Source organism: Carettochelys insculpta, chromosome 7 (genome assembly GCF_033958435.1).
Source record: "Carettochelys insculpta isolate YL-2023 chromosome 7, ASM3395843v1, whole genome shotgun sequence".
Lineage (NCBI taxonomy): Eukaryota > Metazoa > Chordata > Testudines > Carettochelyidae > Carettochelys > Carettochelys insculpta.
In genome coordinates this window covers 3,993,843-4,016,845 of record NC_134143.1, presented here as the reverse complement: position 1 = coordinate 4,016,845, position 23,003 = coordinate 3,993,843, and the positions used below count along the sequence as shown (strand labels likewise).

Genomic DNA, 23,003 nt, shown 5'->3' with positions numbered 1-23,003 from the left:
AACCTCCGGCTGCATGGGGGAGGAGAAGTGACACTAAGCTCCTGTCTTGCGTATGGATGAAAATCGGCTCGTGTGCTACTGTTGGTACCTGTGCTAGAGGTTGCTGACCCCTATGCTTAAAATGTGTTTTAACTGGTAAGGATTGAGGGAGGGGATCACGCGCAGAGGTTTGTTGTGTAAAAGGGGTCTCCACGGGTACGTGCTAGGGTAACCGATGCTAGACAAGCAGCTGTATAGCCTTTGTATCTGTATTGATAACCACAGCGTCTGGCACACTGTATGGGCACCGGACAAAGCAAAAAGGTTCAGAAGTGATAACATGTGGATGAAACTCAGCTGTATTGGCTCACAGTGGGTAAAAATCTAGACCGAAAGACAAGCTCTGTGGAACTTGAAAGCTGGTCTCCTCCACCAACAGGATTTGGTGCACTAAAAGAGATTCCCTCATTCATCTTGTACCTTGCAGTGGCTAAAGGACTAACTCTTATGGCTGGGATAGACAGTAGGACTGGGCACAGGAGGGCACAGGTACCAAGGACAGCAAGCTGCTGTGGCAGTGATAGAAAAAGGAGGAGTCACGGTGAGAGAGGCTGGGTTAGTGAAACAGCATTAAGCTTGAGATTTCCTCCTCTGCGTAGGAGCCTGGCAGTAGCAATCAGGGTGTGAGGTGTGGGGAAGAGGTGAGGGGAGGAGCAAATGATGCAGTTATTAATCTCTCTTGGGTGGCTTTTGCCAAGCAATGAGATTTTGTCTCCTGAAAGAAAAAATGAAGAATGTCCTAGTTCAAGCTGGGGTCCCAGAGGAGTGGGAACAGCCGTACTGTAGACAGTCTCAGAGAAAGCGCATGAAAGCCAAGGCAGCCGTACAGAGCATCCATTGTGTGTCTGCACTAGGGTCCAGCCGAGCAGAATGATTAATGGGCTTTTTTGTTTTCTGAATATGGATCTGAAAGATCGATGTAAATTGCCACATGGATTGGAGCATGTGCTAGAGGAGAAGGAGAAACACACATGTGAAACATCTGTTCCAAGAAGGCACTTTAAAAATAAGCAAGAAGGGAAGGAGAAACATCTGTGTGGTGTGTGGCAGACCACCAGTGCTGCAGCAGGGGAGAGGTGAGAGGAGGGGACAGGCTTTGGAACAAACCCCCAGACACTGCCAGCTCCAAACTGTGACAGAGACTGGCCCCATAGGGCAACTTTGTCCCTGGGACCCATTGCGCGTTATCAGAGAGGTCACCGTGTTAGTCTGTAGCTTTGAGAACAACAAGAAGTCTTGTGGCACCTTATAGACTAACAGATATTTTGGAGCATCAGCTTTTGTGGGCAAATGAAGCGGGTCTTTGCCCACGAAAGCTTATGCTCCAAAATATCTGCTAGTACTTAAGGTGCCACGAGACTTCTTGTTGTTCTCCGTTGTGCATTATGACTGCTAGAAGTTTGGCATCTCGTTGACTAGTCCATTTACCACCTTATTCTGCTCCTCCCGCCTGTAGCAGAGCAGGGACCAGGGTAATGAAGATCAGTGCATTCGCAAAGGATAGCCAGGGAAATGCTGCATCAGAGTGAACTGTGTCACAGGAAAAGGGATGTATACCGCCAGGGACGGGAGCCATGCGCGGAGATCCCCTGCCCAGGGGCCACAGGGCTGTCCTTGTTCCAGGAGCAGCATGGGGGCAGGGCAGACAGGGACCCTGCCTTAGCCCCACTGTGCTGCTTGACTTCCAGCGTCCAGGCTCCTGATTTGGCTTCAGGAGCCTTCCGGAGATTGCGACTGATTCCAGAGACCTCCCAGCAGGGACCTAATCCAGCCTTTGGAGACACTTGCTGCTAGCAGTCTCAGAGCAGCTACATCCCTGTCTGCCCTGGCCCCATGCTGCTCCTGGAAGTGGCCAACAGGCATGTCCCTGTGGCCCCTGGGCAGGGGATCTCCATGCACTGTTTCTGCCCCAAGTGATGGCCAGCAGCGGTCAGAGTTAAGGCCGTGTATATAAATTTAACAGTGTTGTTTTATATTTGCTTAACTGTGCCACCTTAATGAGCAGTTACAGGCAGTAGGAGATTCCTATGTACGGTCTTCATTGGCCCTGATCCGCTCTCAGGTTTAATCTTGTAAACAAGCAGGTCCTTAAGTCTTTCCACCACCAGGTAGGGTGTTGCCTTCCATCTATTGGCAATCTTGTGTTTACCAGCAACCCCTAGATTGCACAGGAGAACTCGGTCCCCAGGTTGGAGCTCCTGAGGGCGCACTCTTGCATCGTACCGGTGTTTGTTACGATCTGTGTTCCTGCGGGCAGCTGCCGTAGCCAAACGGTAGGCATCGCGCAGCTTTTCCCTTAGTCGGGAAACATACTGCAGATGTGTCTCATAGCCTTCCCCATCCCCTGAAACCCCAAAGCATAGGTCTATTGGTAGTCTGGGCTCTCATCCAAACACGAGCAAATACAGGGTGGCTCCAGTAGCGTCATTCTTTGTGGCATTGTAGACATGCACCAAAAAGGCAACATGTTGACTCCAGGCCGCTTTCTGCTCCGGGCGCAATGTCCCCAGCATATCCAATAAAGTTCGGTTAAATCATTCTGGCTGAGGGTCACCTTGTGGGTGGTAAGGGGTTGTCCTGGACTTTTTTATTCCTGCCACTCTCAGCACCTCCTTTAGGAGTTGACCCTCAAAGTCTCGCCCCTGGTCAGAGTGTATCCGAGTTAGGAGTCCAAACACTGCAAAGTACTTTTCCCACAATACCCGTGCCACAGTGATGGCTCTCTGATCACGTGTGGAGTAGGCCTGAGCATATCAGGTATAGTGACTGGTTACTACTAAGATGTTTCCAATATTCTTCCTATCCAGTTCCAGAGACAAATGCATACCAGTTCCAAGGGTTTGCTGGTTGTGATGCTCTGCAGATAGGCTGCTCTAGTGGGCAGAGTTTTCTGTTGAACACATCGAGCACACATCTCGCATTTCCTGCGTACGTCCTCAGCCATCCAGGGCCAGAAGAACCTATTACGGAGAAGCTCAAGTGTTCTTTCCATACCCAAATGCCCAAAATCATTGTGCAGAGCCCTCATGGCCAGAACCCTGTACTCGGTTGGTAGTACCAGTTGTGTTCGTTGATTTTGCAATGGATCTACGGTGACCCGGTGCAGCACGCCTTGTATCAGTCTCAGTTTGTTCCACTCCCTTAGTAGTACTTTACTTCCCGGAGTGGAGGGAACAATGGTTCAAGGGTTTTGCCCCTCTCTTTTTGCAAGTAGGATATCACGGATGCCAGCATCTTGCAACTTGGCTTTTTGCCAGTCCGCAGCATTGAGCCTGGGCAATGGCGATTGATCCAACGCAATATAGTTCATAGAGGCCGATGGCAAACTCTCGGGTGGTAAACCCAGAGTTTCAGCAATACAACTCTCAGGGGCCTGGGACTTGTGATAACTTCCATTGCAAATGGCTCTTACTCTGTCTAGAGGAATCTCAGCAATTTCCGGTGGCTGTGGGCGTCATGACAATGCATCTGCGTCAATGTTGCTTCTCCCCGATCGGTACTGTAGGCTGAACTCATAGCTGGCCAAGGCAGCCACCCATCTCTGCCCAGTAGCATCCAGCTTAGCACTTGTCATTACAGACATCAATGGATTGTTGTCTGTCCATACTTGGAACTTAACACCATATAGGTAGTCGCGAAACTTCTCAGTGATGGCCCACTTCAAGGCCAAGAACTCCAGCTTGTGGATGGGGTAACGGGTCTCGCTGTCAGAAAATCCTTGGCTGGCAAAGGCCACAGGTGTACGTTTGCCATCCACTTCTTGGTATAAAACCGCCCCAGCTCTTCCAAACTGGCATCCGTATGTAAAATAAAGGGTTTGTTCGGGTCGGCGAACACTAGGACTGGAGCATGAGTTAGGCAGTTAATGATTTCTCAAAAAGCTTTCTCACACCTCTCATCCCACTGTGATCCAAAAGGCTCTAGCGGACCACGGCACTTCTGCTCTGGAAGTCTTGAGGGCCTCCCCTTACCCTTGGTCTTAGTCTTGCTCTTGTTGAGCGGGTATCCGCGAGTGAGATCATTCAAAGGCTTGGTAAAAGAAGCGTAATGTTTCACAAATCTACGGTAGTATCCACTAAATCCTAGAAAGGTTTTAAGCTCCCGGTAATTGTTGGGACGTGGCCATGTGACAAGTGCCTCTATTTTGTCTGGATCAGTATTACACCTTCCTGGGACACACTTGACCCACATACTTCACCAATGTTCTACAGAACTGGCATTTGTCGATAGAAAGTTTCAATCCATAGGCCTCCAACCGGTTGAGGACCTTTCGAAGTCTTTCTTCATGCTCCTCCACTGTTCTTCCAGATACGATCAGGTCATCCAAGTAAACCAAGACTTGCAGTAGCTGTGTCTACACGTGCACGCTACTTCGAAGTAGCGGCACTAACTTCGAAATAGCGCCCGTCGCGGCTACACGCGTCGGGCACTATTTCAAAGTTAACTTCGACGTTAGGGGGCGAGACGTCGAAGTCGCTAACCTCATGAGGGGATCGGAATAACGCCCTACTTCGACGTTCAACGTTGAAGTAGGGACCGTGTAGACGATCCGCGTCCCGCAACGTCGAAATTGCCGGGTCCTCCATGGCGGCCATCAGCTGGGGGGTTGAGAGATGCTCTCTCTCCAGCCCCTGCAGGGCTCTATGGTCACCGTGGGCAGCAGCCCTTAGCCCAGGGCTTCTGGCTGCTGCTGCGGCAGCTGGGGATCCATGCTGCATGCACAGGGTCTGCAACCAGTTGTCGGCTCTGTGTATCTTGTGTTGTTTAGTGCAACTGTGTCTGGGAGGGGCCCTTTAAGGGAGCGGCTTGCTGTTGAGTCCGCCCTGTGACCCTGTCTGCAGCTGTGCCTGGCACCCTTATTTCGATGTGTGCTACTTTGGCGTGTAGACGTTCCCTCGCAGCGCCTATTTCGATGTGGTGCCGCGCAATGTCGAAGTTGAACATCGACGTTGCCAGCCCTGGAGGACGTGTAGACGTTATTCATCGAAATAGCCTATTTCGATGTCACTACATCGAAATAAGCTATTTCGATGTTGGCTTCATGTGTAGACGTAGCCAGTAGGTTCATGTCTCCCACAACTTTCTCCATAAGATGCTAGAAAGTGGTTGGTGCCCTGGAAATCCCTTGCGGCATGCATTCGAACTGGTAGAACCCTAATGGGCAGACGAAGGCTGTCTTCTCTTTATCTTCTGCTCCCAGAGGAATCCGATAATATCTACTTCGAAGGTCTAAAACTGAAAACCAGTGGCTTCCTAGCAGGCAGTCTAAGGCATCTTGGATCCGTGGCATTGTGTACTGGTCAATCACAGTACAACTGTTCAGGGTGCGGTAGTCAATACACATCTGAATTTTCCCATTCTTTTTACGGGCCACCACAATGGGTGAAGCATATGGGCTGCGGGATTCTGTAATGATGCCATTCTCTGCCAGCTCTTGAAGATGATGTCGCACATTTTCCATCTCAGAAAGGGCGATCTTCCTAAATCTCTCCTGGGAAGGTGGAGAATCATGCAGTCTGATGTTATGCTCGACCACTTTTGCACATCCCACATATGCAGTGAGAATATCTTTGATCTCTTGCAAAGCTTTTCCCTTAACCATGTCTTCCATTCCTTGGACAGTGGTGAATCTCCAAAGTCAAATTTTTCTGGCTCTATCGTTGGGGCTGGAGTGCCACACTGAGGCCTTACCACTGCTTCAGGCTCAAAGAGGTCTGCTATCTTTTGCCCTCACTTTACAGCAATATCATGACTTGTTTCATTAGCAATCAGTATAGTCACCTTTTCCTGGGCTTCAGCGGGTAAGGCTATAACTCCACTGGGAACCAGCACTCCTTGAGGAAGGCCTCCATCAGCTGGTTGCTCCACCATAGCTAGAGTCCCTCCGCTGCCCTGGAACTGTGTGTGGGGTAAAGGGCCAAGAGCCCCAGCAAGAGACTTGGTTCTACGGCATATGGGGCTGGGATCTGGGTGAAGGGGGTTTGTCTCTCCTTTGCTTAGATACACTGCATCTGTCACTGTAACCTTGGGGTAGGTTATGGTCATTAAACAAGCCGTTTCTATCTTAGACTCTGTGCTTGCAAGGGGGGAGAACCGCCTTACAGGCACCCAGCAAGTGGGGTGAAATTGTTCTGGGCCACTGGGTGGGGGCTCAAGCTGGTTGGTTGTATCTTTGACAGGAAACCCCTAGGAGCTGAACCCGGCCCTTCTGACAGGCACCTGGCATTAATAGAAGGCTTACGTAAGTGTCCTCGCCCCGCCCTGCCCCCCCATCCGAGAATTTGATGTCCCGGCAAATCACACTTTCGATTATAACATCCACATGAATTCCCCTCTAACGGCCTGAGAAAGCTCACTATGGCTTCCACAGGTGTGTGTGCCAGATGTATTACATCCTCCCCCAACTACTCCAGGTGCCTCGTAAGTTAGTCTCTTTATGGGCTTTATAGCTCTATCTCGCCTATTAAGGATGGGGATAACAGGGGCTGTGCGATCCTCTTCTGAAGGTAGGGATAAGGGGCATTCACTTGGTGACTCCCTTTCTACCCATATCGGCCCTTGTGTCTCTTGCTCACAAATTGGGATGTCTTGGACAAAAACATCTCCATCTGCTAATTGGGGTGTATCTACACATGCTCGGTTCTCCTCCAAACTGTCGGTAAATGGGGCAGATTCATCATCCCAAACTAGTCGTGTTGTGGAAGGGGGGTTTCCAGCCCCAGGCCTAAACACTTCTGCTCTGGGATTCAGTGCCAAAGGTGTTGCCCTTTCCCTATGTTCCCTTGATAGACTCTGGGATCTGGTTCCCATTCTAAGATGCTCCATGAGAGCCTCATCCTCTTCAGAGTCACTCTCGAAGGTGCCGGATAAGGGTAGATCATCTCCACCGCACCCACTGCCTGTGTTGGGTGATGGACGTGGCCTTGCACTTTCTTTGTGCCCCAGTCTCATGTCATAGCCCATCTCTGAAGGTGCACCAACCAACTCTCCCACGGGCAGTTCTCCCCCACCCCCTCACAAGCACAGAGTCTGAGATAGAAACAGCTTGTTTAATGACCATAACCTACCCCCAGGTTACAGTGACAGATGCAGTATAGCTAAGCAAAGGAGAGACAAACCCCTTTACCAAGATCCCATCCCCATATGCAGTAGAACCAAGTCTCTTGCTGGGGCTCTTGGCCCTTTACCCCACACACAGTTCCAGGGTGTACCTCCCGCAGTACAGTCCCGAACCCAGAGCCCACAGATACATCACCAGGGCAGTACTAGCTGTCCACTTGTTTGCAGCATCCCACTGACTGCCACCTGCTGGCTGCTGGCTACTCCTCCCACCGGCTGCCTGCCGGTCACACCATCTGTTCCTCTGTCTCTCCACTGCTCCCTTACCAGCCACCCACCCACTGCCATGAGCTGGGGGATTGCCCTGAGGCAGAACCCTACAATTTCAGCTCTGCATGGCCTCAGCTGCTACTCAGTGATTTCAGCTCTTAATACCTCCAGCACAGAATTTCATGAAAGCCCTAATATCCGGCTCTAGCTTTCAACAGGTGCGGGAGGGAGGGGAAGCTAGTCAAACCAGGCTTATAGCTATAAGGCTAAGGCCCTCAACAAGCTGGCTCAACTAATACCCCTTCCCTGCCTCCTTACAATGCTTTAAACCAGGGAGCCCTGTGTAATCAATGTGTTATGCAGCTATGGCGACTGCCCTGTCCCCCACAAGACCCTAGAGCATTGGTGAGATCCCACAACTCCCACACTGAGTGTCAGCTTAAATTGTGATTTTACAACAATGTGTTTTCAATAGACAAAATCACATGACTTACTTGCTCCCCATTAGGCTTTGCCTGAAAGGTATCACACATGCACACCTTTGCATTCTCATGCAAATGATCTCTGTGAGACACATTCCTCCCAGCCTTCAGCAGCCTTGTGTTCCTGCTGCTACATTCCTTACAGGTGCATTAGGAGGAACATTTCCAGCAGATCAGAGAGGTTGTTGTTCTCCTCTATTTTGCACTGGTGAGACCACATCTGGAATGTTGTGCCCAGTTTTGGGCCCCCAAGTATAAAAAGGATGTGGATTTGCTGGAGCAGGTTCCACGGAGGGCAACAAAGATGATTAAGGGGCTGGAGCACAAGACCTATGAGGACAGGCGGAGGGATTTGGGCTTGTTTAGTTTTCAGAAGAGAAGACTTAGGGGTGATTTAACAGTGGCCTTCAACTTCCTGAAGGGGATCTCTAAAAATGAGGGTGAGAATCTGTCTTCAGTAGTGTCAGATGGCAGAACAAGGAAAAACTACTTCACCAGGAGGGTGGTGAAGCACTGGAATGTGTTGCCTAGAGAGGTGGTGGATTCTCCATGCCTAGAGGTCTTTAAGTCCTGGCTTGACAAGGTCCTGGCTGGGATGACTTAGTTGGGGTTGATCCTGCTTGAAGCAGGGGGCTGGACTAGATGACCTGCTGAGGTCCCTTCCAGACCTATGATTCTATGATTGTATGACCCAGCAAAGAATGACCTTGAGCGGATCACTGCGGATTAAGTAACTCTTGGAAAGAAAATCGAAGAATATGGAGCGCAAGTGATGTTCTCATCCATCTTCTCTGTTGAAGGAAGAAGTCCAGGTAGATATTGTCAAATCATGGAAGTAAATACATGGTTGAGTAGGTGGTGTTGGAGAGACGGATTTGGTTTCTTTGACCCTGGGATTCTGTTTCAAGAGCAAAGATTTCTAGAAAGTTACAGGAGCCACCTAATGCAGAGGAAAGACTATCTTTGCAGGCAGGCTTGCAAAAACCTAGTGAAAGGGGCTTTAAACTAGGCTCATCGGGGGATGGTGACCCAAGCCCTGAGTAAGTGGGGAAGAAAGAAGGTACAAAAAAGGAGGACCACTCATTCAAAAGGAGAAAGTAGCCAATCAGCTAATTATCCAAGATGTTTGTACATGAATGCAAAAGAAGCCTGGGAAACAAACGGGAGGAATTAGAGGCCCTGGCACAGTCAAAGGAGTATGAGGTGATTGGAATAACGGAGACTTGGTGGGATGACTCCCGTAGCTGGAACACTGCCATGGAAGGGTATAAACTGTTCAGGAAGGACAGGCAGGGGAGAAAAGGAGGAGGAGTTGTGATTTATGTGAGAGAACAGTATGATTGCTCAGAGCTCCAGTTTATGGAGAGAGAAGAGACAGTTGAATGTCTTTGGGTTAAGCTTAGAAGCGGAAGCAACAGAGGCAATGTTGTGTTTGGGGCCTGTTGTAGGCCACCAGATCAGGGAAATGAGGTAGACAAGAATTTCTTCAGACAACTAAGAGAAGCTTCCAAATCACAGGTGCTGGTTCTCATGGGGGACTTTAATCACCCAGACATGTGGTAAGAGACCAATACAGCAGCACACAGGCGCTCCAGGAAGTTTTTGCAGAATGTTGGGGATAACTTCCAGGTACAAGTGCTGAAGGAACTGACCAGGAGCCGTGCGCAGCTTGACCTGCTGCACACAAACAGGGAAGAACGAGTAGGAGAGATAGAAGTGGGTGGCAACCTGGGCTGCCATGACTACAGGATGGTAGATTTCAGGATTCTGACAAAAGGAAGAAAGGTGTGCAGTAAAATAGAGGCCCTTGACTTCAGAAGAGCAGACTTCGACTCCCTGAGAGAACTGATGGGCAGGATTCTCTGGGAAGCTAATATGAAGGGGAAAGGAGTTCAGGAGAACTGGCAGTATTTTAAAGCGATCTTATTGAAGGCACAGGACCAAACCATCCCGATGCACAATAAAAAAAAAGCAAATATGGCAGGCAATGAGCTTGGCTTAAAAGGCAAATCCTTGGTGAGCTTAAACTCGAAAGGGATGCATATAAGAAGTAGAAACTTGGACAGATGACTAAGGAGAGTATAAATATATGTCTGGAGAATGCAGGGGGTAATCGGGAAAGCAAAAGCACAGTTAGATTTGCAGCTAGCAAGGAATGTGACGTGCAACAAGAAGGGTTTCTAAAGGCATGTTAACAATAAGAGGGTTATCAGGGAGGGTATGGGGGCATTACTGCATGAGGGAAGTAACCTGGTGACAGATGATGTGGAAAGGGCTCAAGTACTCAATGCTTTTTTGCCTCAGGCAGGCCTTTGCCGTCAGCCACCTCTGACCCGCACACACGCTCACATCCCACGCACATCCATCACCCACCATCCCTATCACCCCCATCCCCCCCAGCACCGCACCCGCACATCTACCACCCACCATCCACCAAGGAGCACAGCATGGGGTGGTGAACAATAAAGAAATGTTTGTGTAAAACTGGGTCCTGGAATATACACAGGGGGAACCTAACTTGGAGGAGGGCATCTAACTTGGAGGAGGGGTGAGGCACTCATTCCGGGGCAGGGGTGGTGGGCCGCAAGCCCCATCAGCCCCCGGAAGCTCCTGCTCCCCCGGCTGCAGGGTTCCTGGTGGGGGGGAAGGTGCTGGTAGCACCAGCAAATATTTCCGGTGGGTGGGCCTGGTGGGGGGCAGAGGGGCCAGGCTCAGTGGGGGTGGTGGGGGCAGGGCCAGTGGGGGCGGCGGGGGCAGGCTCAGTGGGGGCAGAGGGGCCAGGCTCAGTGGGGGTGGCGGGGGCAGGCTCAGTGGGGGTGGTGGGGGCAGGCTCAGTGGGGGCGGAGGGGGCAGGGCCAGCAGGGGGAGTCGCCGGGGGGGGCCAGGAGGCGGGCCATAGTGGCTGTGTGCTCCCGCACAGCCTGGCCAATGCCCTGGAGCGTGTCCAGCAGCCGCTCCCAGGCCGCCCTCCGCCACTCCATATCCGTCCGGGCGAGCTGGAGGTGCCCCTCAGCCACCTCGGCCTGACACTGGGTGGCTGGGTCTTCCTCGGCCCGCCGGGGGGCCCTCCGGCCACGGCCCCGACGGCGCCCTGCCTGGGGTGGCGGCTGGATGGCTGCAGCAGGTGGGTTCTCCGGCACGAGGGACGGTGCGGGGCTCTCCCAGCCCCTGGATGGTGTGGCCGTGTGGAGAGGAGGAGCGCATGTCAGTAGTGTGCCCTGGACGGAGGGGACCCGGCTGTGGTGTACCTGCCCGAGCCCACCCCATGGGGCCCCCGCCCCCACAAGGGACACTGACCCCCCCAGGGAGCACCGACCTGCCCCCCCCAACCCCCCCTCCTGGGACCAGGCCTCCCAGCCTGGGAGTGATTCCAGGGGTCTCTCCCACAGGTGGCCCTTCCCAGCCTGCGGTATGTGGGCCCTGGGCGCCGTCCAGCACCGACCAGCCACCACCCCACGTGGCTTATGGTGCTGTCCACTGAAGGTGGGTGCTGGGCATTGCTGAAGTGCCACCGCGGGGTGCTTCATCCCATGTGGGGGCTGGCCTGTGTGCGGCCCGGGACCACCAGTCTCATGTGCGGGCACCGAGCCGTTGCGTCGCCCCCACCCTTGGAGTAGGTGTGCACCCCTCCCTGGACGTACCAGAGGGTCCCCCGGCTAGGTCTGGGGATGGCCGGCCCTCAGTTGCCCGGCTGGAGGAGCGGGAGGGGATGAGGATGGTCGGCTCCCCCTCCTCGCTTGGCCAGTCGGTGGTCCCCTCGCCCTCCTGGGTCCCCGATCCGGGCTGCTCCTCCACCTGCAGCTCCTCCCTGGAGATGTCCAGGAAGGCCACAGGGGGTGAACTCTCCTGGGGCCCCAGCATGCTCCGGAGCTCCCAGTAGATGGGGCAGGTCGCTGGACCTGCCCCGGAGCGTCCAGCCTGGTCCCTGGCCCGGGCATATCCCTGCCGCAGCTCCTTCACCTTGGAACGTACCTGGTCTGGGTTATGCTCTGGGTGGCCCCTGGTGCAGAGGCCCGTTGGCAGGTGGCCGAAGGCTGCCACATTGCAGCACTTGACCCCCGTGTGGCGGAGGACCTCCTCATCCTGCCACAGGCCGAGGAGGTCCCACAGCTCCTGCTCCGTCCAGGAGGGGTCCCTTTTTTTTCTCCCCCTGGGAGTCCTGGGAGACTTTTGAGGGCTCCGAGGCGGGGCCGTGGGGCTTGCAGGGGGTCTGGCTGCTGGCCATGTGGGTGCTGGAGCGTGCGGCTGGAGCTCGTGTTCAGGCTGCTCCTAGCACGCTCTCAGCTTCCTGCCACGGGTTTCCTGTGTGTGTGCGGCTTTAAAGCAGCCAAACGTAGGGACCATAGAGCCCCGCTGCTGCCGGCTGGAGCGGCCCTGTGCTCCAGCTGATCGGCGCCATGGCAGACCTGTATTTCGAAAGAGTGGGCTGTGGAGTGTCTACATGTGTACGCTTTTGATTTATTATTTCAAAAGGGAAAGATCTTCCTGATATGGGATCGGGGTTTGGATCTCGAAGTCTGAGCCCCGTTCTTTCGATTTCCTTTCGAAAGACGGATTTATACATGTGGACGCTCCTCCCTCTCTTTCGAAAAAGGGCCTCTTTTCAGAAGTTTTTTTGCACGTGTAGACACAGCTGGAGAGCCTTGGCGTTCAGTGGGCTTTGAACCAGCCTCTTGATGCCATGATGGCGTACCCTCCGTTATGTCCAGACTGCATTGACTACTCTCAGGAAGTGCAAGCATGCTGCAGAGGGTGTGTGAAGTGAGTAGTGCAGGTGGGAAACCAGTGACTTGCTTGCATACACTGATTGCTCTGGATCTGTCCCAGCACTGCCTCAGAGCATAAAGAGAACTTGACTGTGAGGCGCAGGACTGGCATCAGCTGCTGAAATACTTGTTTTAAAGCAAATATCGTCTATCTACTTTAAAGTCTATGTGACCAGACCTTCAGGTGCTACAGCTGTTTATAGGGGCGTGTGGAATTTTACATCCAAAGTGCACCCCATGCAGCATTTAACAGATCTCGTCAGAAGCACTGGTTCAGACCTGTTTCAGAGGAAATTGTCACTAACTGAATCTGGTGATTCCTCCATCATCGAGGAGTCATTAGCTGGCCTGGTTCCATTTTGTTTTAGCTTAGGAGATATCAACAAGATTGCTGGACAAAGCAGAATAGCTGCTTATAATAGGAAGCTTCTTGTGGTGAAACACAGTTGTTTGTTGAACTCTCGCTGTTCTGCCAAATGGAATATCTGATTGCCATTTGGCAGTTGTTTGGATATCTACATTACCGCTACTCTTAATGTATGTGACTTCTTTCACGTTTCCCCACTGGTCATTTTTTTAATGTCTTCGGACTTGTAAACCACAAGATCTTTGATTTTAAAAATTGGCTGCAGTGGGGTGAAAAAGTGATGGCATTTCCCCTAACCCTGATGATTCCTCTTTGAGATTTGCTGTGTATCCTGGCATAGGGCATTTAAAAAAGATTGTGAAGCATGTTTACAGCCCTGAGTTAGAAGAGAAGGCAGAGAATGTCCAGGAAAAAGAGAACATTAAGCGATGTTTGAAGATGTTCCATCTGATTTTTTTTTTCCACTATGAATAGGAAGGGAGTGGGAGAGAGGAGGCAGAGGAGGGATGAAAATACAATGAAGGGAGAACCTCAGAGTCATACCATCTCCCTGTTCCTGTGACTGGGGAGAGGAGTGGAGTCTTGTCTACCATAGTGCTCCCACTTGCTAACTTTGGTGGCTCTGAAGTTCCCGGTTTCCCAACAGAATAGTTCAGACCAAGATATAAAGTTTTTTGCAGAAAATGTCCAGTTAGCAACACTTTCCATTTTAAACCAGTGGGGTTGCCACTCACCTGCTTTTAGGGATAACAACTGTTGCTTGTAGGGCTTGAAGTCTCTTAACCTGCATAGCCACCTAAGGGGCTGGGCAGGACTGTATTTGGGTGGCTAGCCTGAGCTACATCCTACCTGCACTACTATTTCTAGGCACTTGCTGCAGCTGAGCTAGCACATGTATGTCTGAGTTGGGAATAAAACCATAGGACTTAGGAACTCAAGGTTTCTCTTTGGCAGACTCTTACACAGCTTAAAGGAATGAACAGCAGCTACATGTGGGAAAAAAATCTACCAAAGGAGGGAAAGGGTATAAGGTCACTAGCTTGGACCCTTCCATTCTATAGTGGATGTGCCATGTCTTAGGATGTAGAAATAACTGAAAAAAATAATCAGCATGTGTTTTCAAAAATGTATAAGGACCTCCCTTCTCACCCCCCAATTCCTGAATTCAAAACCACAATTCTGCTGTCGTTAAATTCAGTGTGGAAATAAGGAACATATTTTCAACAATTGGGTTACCTATCTGTCTCATAGAACTGGAAGGGATCTTCAGGAGTCATTCAGTCCAGTCCCTGCACTCACAGCAGGACCTATTGCCATCCCTGACAATGTTTTTTTTTTTTAAGAAAAAGAATCTTGTTTGCCTTAGCCCACCTCAAGGATGGAGCTCAGAACTCTGGATTTAGAAGGCCAGTGCTCAAACCACTGAGCTATCCCTCTCATCGATTTTTTTTAAATCTATTTGCCCCACATCCCTAAATGGCCCCCCTCAAGGATTGACCTCCCAATGCTGGGTTGAGCAGGCCAATGGTCAAACAACAGAACTGGAAGAAACTGGTCATCAAGTCCAGTTGCCTGCACTTGTGGCAGGACCAAGCACCCTCTAGACCATCTCTGACAAGTATTTATCTAAGCTGCTCTTTAAAATCTTCAGTGATGGAGATTCCGCAACCTCCCATTAACCCCTGGTACAATTTACCAAGGTTATGGTGGACCCTCCATCCCTGACAACTTTAAAATCCAGATTGTATGTTTTTATGTGAGAATGGCCCTAACTGGTCATATCAAAGGTCTGTCTAGCCTGGTAACGTGTACTTCCAACAGTGTCAGGTACTTCAGAGGGAATGAACAGAAGAGATGATCATTGAGTGATCATTTTCCTGTTCCTCATTGTAATGACTAGCAAACAGAGGCTAGGGACACCATTTCTGTCCACCCTGGCTCATCGCCATTGAGGGACCAATCCTTTATGTATTTATCAAGCTCTTTTTTAACCCGTTTATAGTCTTGGCCGTCAGAACATCGCATGGCAAAGTGCTGCACAGAGTGATTGCGCATTGTGGGAAAAATATGTTTGTTTTAAATATTCTGCCTATTAATTTCATTCAGTGGCCCCACCCCCTCAGTTCTTGTGTTACGAGGAATAGACAACATATCCTTATTTACTTCCTCCATATCAGTTGATTTTGTAGACCTCCCTCATATTCCCCGTCATTTGTTTCTTTCCCAAGCTGAAAAGTTCCAGTCTTTATCACTCTTCAGATGGAAGCCATTGCATAACCCTTGTCATTTTTGTTGCCCTCTTCTGAATCTTTTTGCAATTCCAACATTTTTTTTAGATGGGGAGACCATATCCACACTCAGTATTCAAGATATGGGCATACCATGGATTTATGCAGAGTTAATATGATATTTTCTGTCTTATTATGTGCCCCTTTCTTAATGATTCCCAACATTTTGTTAGCTTTTTTGACTGCTGCTTTCTGATAGCTCTGCTGTAGGAATTATTGTTGGGCCGTTCTGTGATCTGTGCTGTGCAGTAGGTCAGATTAGATGTTTGCAGTGGCTTCTTCATCCCGGGAATTTATGAATCAAGGCTGACTTTCTGTTTTGTACTAGCTAGAGTCCTTAAGGGAGACATTTATTTTTCCCATGATTTCCATAAAAAGACCTTGCACTGAAATATTTTGCATACTTTTTCAGACCTGCAGGAAATTGGTGGTTGCTTTTCTCACACGCACAATGAATAAGTTCAATATAATGCCTTGATTTGCATAAAGGTATCTTATTTCTAACTAATAATTAATACCAGCTGTTGAACCAACAGAACTAATGGACAGCTAATGGGTTTCATAATATATTGAATGCTTGGTCTCTTTACAGGGATTTTTTCAATGTCTTTTTATTTGAAAAAAAAATCTTTTTACATGCATTAGCTAGTTGCTGCTTGGGGAACAACCATTAATGAGAGACATTTATCTACCTTAGACTATAAAATACCATTTGATAATATAAAGACATGTGTATTTGAAATAATTTTGTTACAGTTACAGATTTCACTGCCAAATGTGTTAACAAATAGAATAAAAGGCAGAGGAGAGAGGTGGTCCAATAGTTGGAGCAGGACTCGTCCAGTCTGATCCTGCAGACACACGTACCCATGAGTAACTTTATTCATGCAGATAATCCCATTGTCTGCAATAGGACTGTTCACATGACTGTGGTTTCTCAGGGGCATTGCTGTTTGAAGGTCTGGGCCACTGGGTTGTAGTCCCAGCTCTGTCCTGGTGTTTTTCTGACAGAGGGTATGTCTACACTGCAGCTGGAACTGAGATTGTAGCTTGGGTAGATATGTACGGCTAACAATACTTTTGCAGCGGTGGCATCAAAGGCATTGACATAGGGTGTCCAAGTGTGCCAGGGACCCTGGAGACACACTTCATTCCTAGCCTGTGCGGCAGCCCCATGCTGTTGTGTCCACACTGCCGTTGTTAACTGTGCTATCCATGCTGCAGTTGTACTTTGGGTGCAGTGCAGACATACCCATAGTTACTTACAGCCAAATTTCTGAAAGTGGCCACTAATTTGTGATGCCAGATTTCGATCCTACAGATAAAAAGTGGATAGCTACAGATTTTCAGGTTCTGTTTTTGAGCGTCGGATCCTGAAGAAGAGCTCTGTGTAGCTTGAAAGCTTGTGTCTCTCACCAACAGAATGTGATCCAATAAAAAATAGTACTTACCCCACCTTGTCTGGGTCTACACTTAGCTGGAATATCGATGGTTGCTACACAATTTTAGGTACACCAATTGCGTACCGAAAATTAATTTTCAAGCCGTTGATATTTGTCCCTGTCCCCACTGAAGAATAAAACAGCAGTCAAGTTGTACTTTAAAGACTAAAAAAGTGATTGGGTGATGAGCTTTCATGGGTCAGACCCACTTCTTCAGATCAATAACATTTCCAGTACAGACTGACATCTGTATAGTACAGAGGTCCAAAAAAAAAAATTGCAACAAAAACTGACAAATCAAGTACATGAACTAAAAGGGGGGGTTGCCTCATTAGCATAATGATGGCCACGCACGATTCAAAAGTGATGCTTTTAAAATGCATGCTGCCTATGTAGCTGGTGGCCTTTTGAAAAGACTCTCCTGATTTTGAAAGCCCCTTCTTCCTAGTTGGAAGAGAACTTGTCACTCTGAGGTATTTGTATGCATTAATTGATATTTGTAGGGTAATTGAGGTTCCCTAGCTCTCACACCCTCTAGACAGCTCAAGTGTTAATTTCATGTGGATGCAGCTTGAAAAATCACACACACTTGAGCACACATGGAAAAATTATTTGGGATGGGGAGATGCTTTAGGTTCATGTTTTCCCTCATTTTTTAAATGGAAAGTGTTGCCAATGTTAACACTAAACTCATTTCTGAGATAACTTAGATATGGTTTCTACAGCCCAGCACAGAGGGTGATTTGAGACTATAAAGCCAAGCCTTAAAACCACTGGATTTTTCTGCCTATTCGAATTCCACAATGAAACCATTTACACCAAAGGAGTTTAAGTAGAAAAAGCCTGGACATCCTCTTCCTTCCAACTGCAGCTGTTTTCACTCTGTGTTTTAATGAGTGGGCTGAACTAAAACCATAGGGGAAGGGCTTCCCTCTCTGGCACCCCTCATACAAATCTTAGCTGGTGTGTCATGCTTTAGCCTGTGTGAAATGAGTAAATGCTGAAAGTTGGACATTTCAAAGAAGGGGCTTCCTCATGTTCTTTATTGGTTAAATTCTTTGGTACAAACTTATTATTATTGTTATTATTATTTCTCTGGATTTCAGTCTGATGTGCCTTTAGCTTCAAAAAGTAAGTATTTAAATGTCAAAGGATTTAAAACCTTGGCAGTGTTTTTTTAAAGTTTTTCCAGTTTATACAGCTTTTGGAGCCTCAGTAGATTTTGGAGAGAGAATTGGTGCTAACTACTGCATTTTATAGAAACAGAGAGATAGCCATGCTTGTCTATATACTATCAAAACAAAAAAGCAGTCCAGAAATTATTTTGTTAGTCTTTAAAGTGCTACTGGACTGCTTTTTTACCACATTTTATATTTCTTTTAACTGGAAACCTTTTTCTGCATGATTTGTACTCATGAGTCACCTTTGTATAGTGCTTTGAGATGCTGCTCTCGATACATGCACAGTGCTGTTGTTGTACAGAAAATACAGTGGGACATGTTGATTTTATTTACATTGGTACTAATGTGTTATCATTAATATTATATTTTCTGTTTCCAAAGGGAATAGACTTTAAAGGTTACCTGCCTTCTCTGAGATTGTTTGACTGTGCTGAGTGATTTTTATCCTGTATGTATTGATAACTTGTCTAATCAGTCTCTTATTTGTGCTGAGAGCCTACTTTGTGGATTTTAATTCAACTTTATAGCAACCAGATAAATTCATATTCTTTAAGTACTTTCTGAAGGAAAATATAAGGGAGAAGATGGTGAAAGTAGTGTTTCCTTTTTGCTGGTTTTCCTTCTGTGCTAGATTACATTTTTGAACTCAGCAAATATCAGAACTCTCCTTAGAATACTGGGAAGCAGACCAAAATATCTACAGTTACATTTTGCTGGAGGATTCATGTAACTTTTTTTTTTAATAAAACAAAACAGCAGAAATGTAGCACCATAGTCTGCTGAAATACTTTGTTAGAACGACATTTCTGGCTGATACATTCTCCAAAAGACAGTTATATATCTGTAAATGAACCTCCACAAATCAAAAGTACAACAGATCCCCTCTACAAATGCAAGTTAATCATTAGCAATAGATGGGAAAACTTGCTTTTTACAAGGTAACAGCATTTGCCTCTGAGGAATATTGTACAATGTGGGCAAGCAAGAAGAGTCCAATTTGTAGCCATTTAAAAGTCCCCCCACCCTTTTTTTTTTTTTTGCAAATGCTTTGCTAAAGTTACAGTCTGAAGTTGAGTAAAAATAGAAGTTGAAACCAAATCAGTGATCCAAACATCTTTGAGCATCTGTTAGCCGGTGGCCGGGTAATGTGCGGTGAGGTACCAACTATGCCCTTGTTACCATCCGAGTCTTTAACCGCTAGAGCGCAGGGCTCCTTCACAGCGGGCAGCCTGGGCCAGGCTGACGGATGCCCCTGGGTCCTAAACACCTGAGTCTTTTACTGCTAGAGCAGGGAGCTCCGTCGCAGCGGGCGGCCAGGATTGGCTGACGGGCGCCCCAGGAGTCTGCCCCGTGGAGGCAGCACGACTGTATGCTGGGCTCTTAGCACTCTCACCTATGGCCAGGCTGTGGTAACCAAACGGTTAAAGTTCTTTTGATTGTGCTGGCTGTGATGCAGTGACAGAGAGCAACAGCAGTCAGGCTTAGCTCTTAACTAGTTACAAGTTTATTAAGCTACAGTTATAAGCGTGCGGTTACAAAAGGCTATTGTCTACTTCTTTATGCTAGCAGAGTACAGGTGTTAACAGGTTACATTACAACTCAATACCATGACGTCTTAATGCAACAGCACCTATCTATAGAGCTCTAATTCTTTAACTGTGCACACCAAAAGGAGCCCTTAATGTGGGTACATCTTACCCTCCTTGCGTCTCTCAATACCAGCGTAGCCAAGCCAGGATCGGTCACTCAATTCCGCGGAAAGACGAATACGAGGTTGGGCGTCCCCAGTTGTGGACCTCGGGAGGCAATCACCTGGCCCGACCAGCAGGTAGTTGGTGGGAATGCACTCAGAGTCAGAGTGCTGCTGGGCCCACCTTTATACCCCTTGGGTCACGTATCCTCTTTCTTATCTGTGGTGCCAGATCGTACTGGTCTGTCTTTTGTGACACCAGTTTTTACAAGGGCAATTCTTGCTTAATTTGCACTTGTAAGACAGGAGATAAAGAATTTGGGAGTACAGGGCATTCTTGTGCAAGGGCGGAGATTTCTCTTCTGGGATGGCTGTGTGGGCGCATCACTCCATTAGTGCCAGCCAAGGGCAGTTCTCTGAGGCCCTTTGTTAACGGTTAGCCTGCTAGCCCTCCATCTGTGTTTTCTGTTTCTCAGGGTCACGATGAGCCAGCACATCTGGGCCCCTTTAGGAAGGCATCAAAGACTATGCTGTTTAACTGCTGTTCAGTGCTCTGAGGCACCTTAGAGGGGAGGCAAAAGCTGGTCTGTAGTGGGGAGATTTTGTCTGGCTACAGCATCAAATCTGGTTCTGTGCTTCACAGCTGCATTCTGAATCACTGATGGCTAAATCCAACTGGGTGATTCATGTCCATCAGTCATAGCAGGATTAAATTATTTTAAAAGTATTAAGGCTAAATTTTGCTGTTGGCAAGTCAATTCGATCCCTTCCTCGTGGTTCCCCTCCTTTTCAGGCCTTGGGATGTCAGTCCCCTGCTCTCTCTGGGCAGGGGCCGCTGCCAGTCCCACTCCAGCCCTGAAGCTCTGTGCTGAAATTTCCCACAGCTCTTTCCTGGCCCCCAGTCTTGCCTCAGCCATTTCTGGCTGTTTTCTAGGCCTTCTCTCCAGACCCCCCAATATGTCCTGCTGCCACACATCTCGCTCTTCTGCAGGGGATCGTTCCAGACCTTTCAGGATCCCTCCTCATCAGTGATTGCCCATGCGCCCTCCTGCAGATGGCATCACCTGGGGGCTGCTGTCATGTGATGCCCCAACACATCACTTGGGAGGCAGATAACTAAGCACAGATGAAGTTGCACCCAACTCCCCGAAAAGGCAGCCCACCCCAGGACAAGGAGGAAGAGTAGCCCATTGACTAAGGCACTGAACTGGAACTCAGCTTTGCTACAGACTTCCTGTCTGACCTCAAGCCAGTCATGTAATCACTCTGTGCCTCAGTTCCCCCTCTGTAAGAGAAAGGGAGTATGCCTTCCTGGGTGTGCCTGGTCTGGTTAGATTATAAATGGCTCAGGGTCAGGACTGTCTCTTCCTAAGTGTATTTTATTAATTATAAGATCAGTTCCTTCAGGTTTTCACATCTTCATTTGTGTTTGAGGTATTGATCAACTACTTGAAGTCCTGCTGAAAGGCCTAGTTAGAAAACATGATAGCTGTGTCTACACGTGCACGAAACTTCAAAATATGTAGCCTTCTTTTGAAAGAACAGGAGGTGCGTCCACGTGCGTAACGTGTTCTTTCAAAAGAAGATCAAAGGAACGGGGCACAGACGTCGAAAACTGAACCCCGATCCCACATCAGGAAGAGCGTCCCCTTTTGAAAAACTAAATTGAAAGACTACATGTGTAGCTGTTTCACAGCCTGCTCTTTCAAAAGAGGCGTCTGCCCTGGCACTGCTCATCTGTAGCGCAAGGCTCCTCCAGCTGGCAGCCCCAGGGCTCTATGATTCCTACATCTGGCCACCCTTAAAGCAGCACGGATGCAGGAACCCTGTGGCAAGACGCTGAGAGCGTGCTAGGAGCAACCCCAGCATAAGCTCCAGCAGCACACCTGCTGTGAAGTCCAGGAGTAGCAGTGGTGAGCCATGGCCAGTAGCCAGCCCCCACAGGAGTCCGACAGCCCCCATACGAGCCCTCGCAGGGCTTCCATGGTCCCAGGGGTGAGAAAAAGAAACGGGCCCCCTCCCGGATGGAGCAGGAGCTGAGGGACCTCTTGGCCTCTAGATGGAGGAGGAGGTCCTCCAGGAGATGGGTGTTATGCAGTGAAACGCTGCTGCATTTGCCCGCCTGGCCGGGGTCCTCCTCATGAGGGGCCACCCAGAACATACTGCCGTGCAAGTACACTCCAAAGTTAAAGAACTTTTGGCAGGGCTATGCCCGGGCCTGGGACCAGGCCGGCTGTTCCAGGGCAGCTCCAGCAATTACAGAGAGCTATGAGGTATCCTGCAGCCCTGGGACAGCTCCCCACCCCTGGTGCTCTTTGCCACGTCAGCAGATGAGCTTCAGCTGGAGCAGAGGAGCAGCCCAGACCCGGGACCCAGTGGGCCAAGGGCACCATAGAGTGGTCCAGCAAGGAGGGGGACCTGACCATATCCATCCCCTCCTGCTCATCCAGCTGGGCGACTGGGAGCCGGGCATCCCCGGACATCACCGAGGGACCCTCGGGTACTTGCACAGTGGGGCGCACTCCCCGATCTGTGGGGTGGGGGGCAAGGTACCAGGCAGCCAACTGTGCACAGGAACTGTGGTCCCGGGCTGCACACCTCCTGGCACGGTGTGGCACATGGCACCCCGTGACAGCCCACTGGCAATGGCCAGCTCCCACCCCCGGTGGACAGCACCTAACAGGTGCAGGGTCCCTGGCAGGGTGGCTAGTGGTTGGTCAGGGGTGGACAGCAGCTGGGGAACTGCTCAACATGGGCCAGGCACCTCCACCCACCCGGGATGCCCTCGGCCACTGCGCTGTCAGATGGGATGCAAGCCATGGGAGGGGGTGGGTGCCCCGAGGATGGAGGGGATTCGAGCCCCAGGAGGGTGATACTGGCCCATGGTTGGGCCCCTCCCAGGTCATAATACAGTACCAGCACACTGTCCCTCTCTCCATCCAGCTGTACCATCTGGGGGCCGTGAGAGTCCTGCGCCATCCCTGGTCCCAGAGAGACCCCAGTGTATGTTGAGGGCACCCAGGCCCCACCACACATGGTACACTGTTGGGACCGTAGCTGGAAGGCCCCGCTCCAGGCAGAGGACCTGGCCAGCTGCCACCATGCCAAGCGGCACCTCTGGCCTGTCAAGGCTGGTTTGGAGTGGCGGAGGGCGCTATGGGAGAGGCTGCTGACTACCCTGAGGGCATCAGCACCGTGCTCCGGGAGCAAGCAGCCAACGTAGCCTGCCTCCTCCCACCAACCCCGAGTCCCCCAAGTGAGCCCCTCCTGCAGCTCTACCTGCTGGTGCTCCCCACCTCCTTCCCTCCCCACCCAGGACCCCGCACCTTGGGGGTCAGGGGATCCCAGGGCCAATGGGGCTCGCAGCCCACCACCCCAGCCCTGGTCTAAGCCCTCCCCCAGCTCCAAGTTAGGAGCCC

General features: G+C 49.8%; 1 protein-coding gene across 48 annotated transcripts in view; it reads left to right on the top strand.

Moving 5' to 3' along the window:
- The window catches only part of SORBS1 (sorbin and SH3 domain containing 1), a 284,604-nt gene that overhangs the window by 67,408 nt on the left and 194,193 nt on the right, over window positions 1–23,003 (top strand). Inside the window, exon 1 of one of the 48 annotated variants that reach the window (XM_074999622.1) lies at window positions 4–135. The exons of the other annotated variants lie outside the window; for them this stretch is intronic. The gene's annotated coding sequence lies outside the window, so the exon portion shown is untranslated. Of the gene's footprint in view, window positions 1–3; window positions 136–23,003 lie in introns of those variants that run through there. 48 annotated transcript variants of the gene reach the window in all.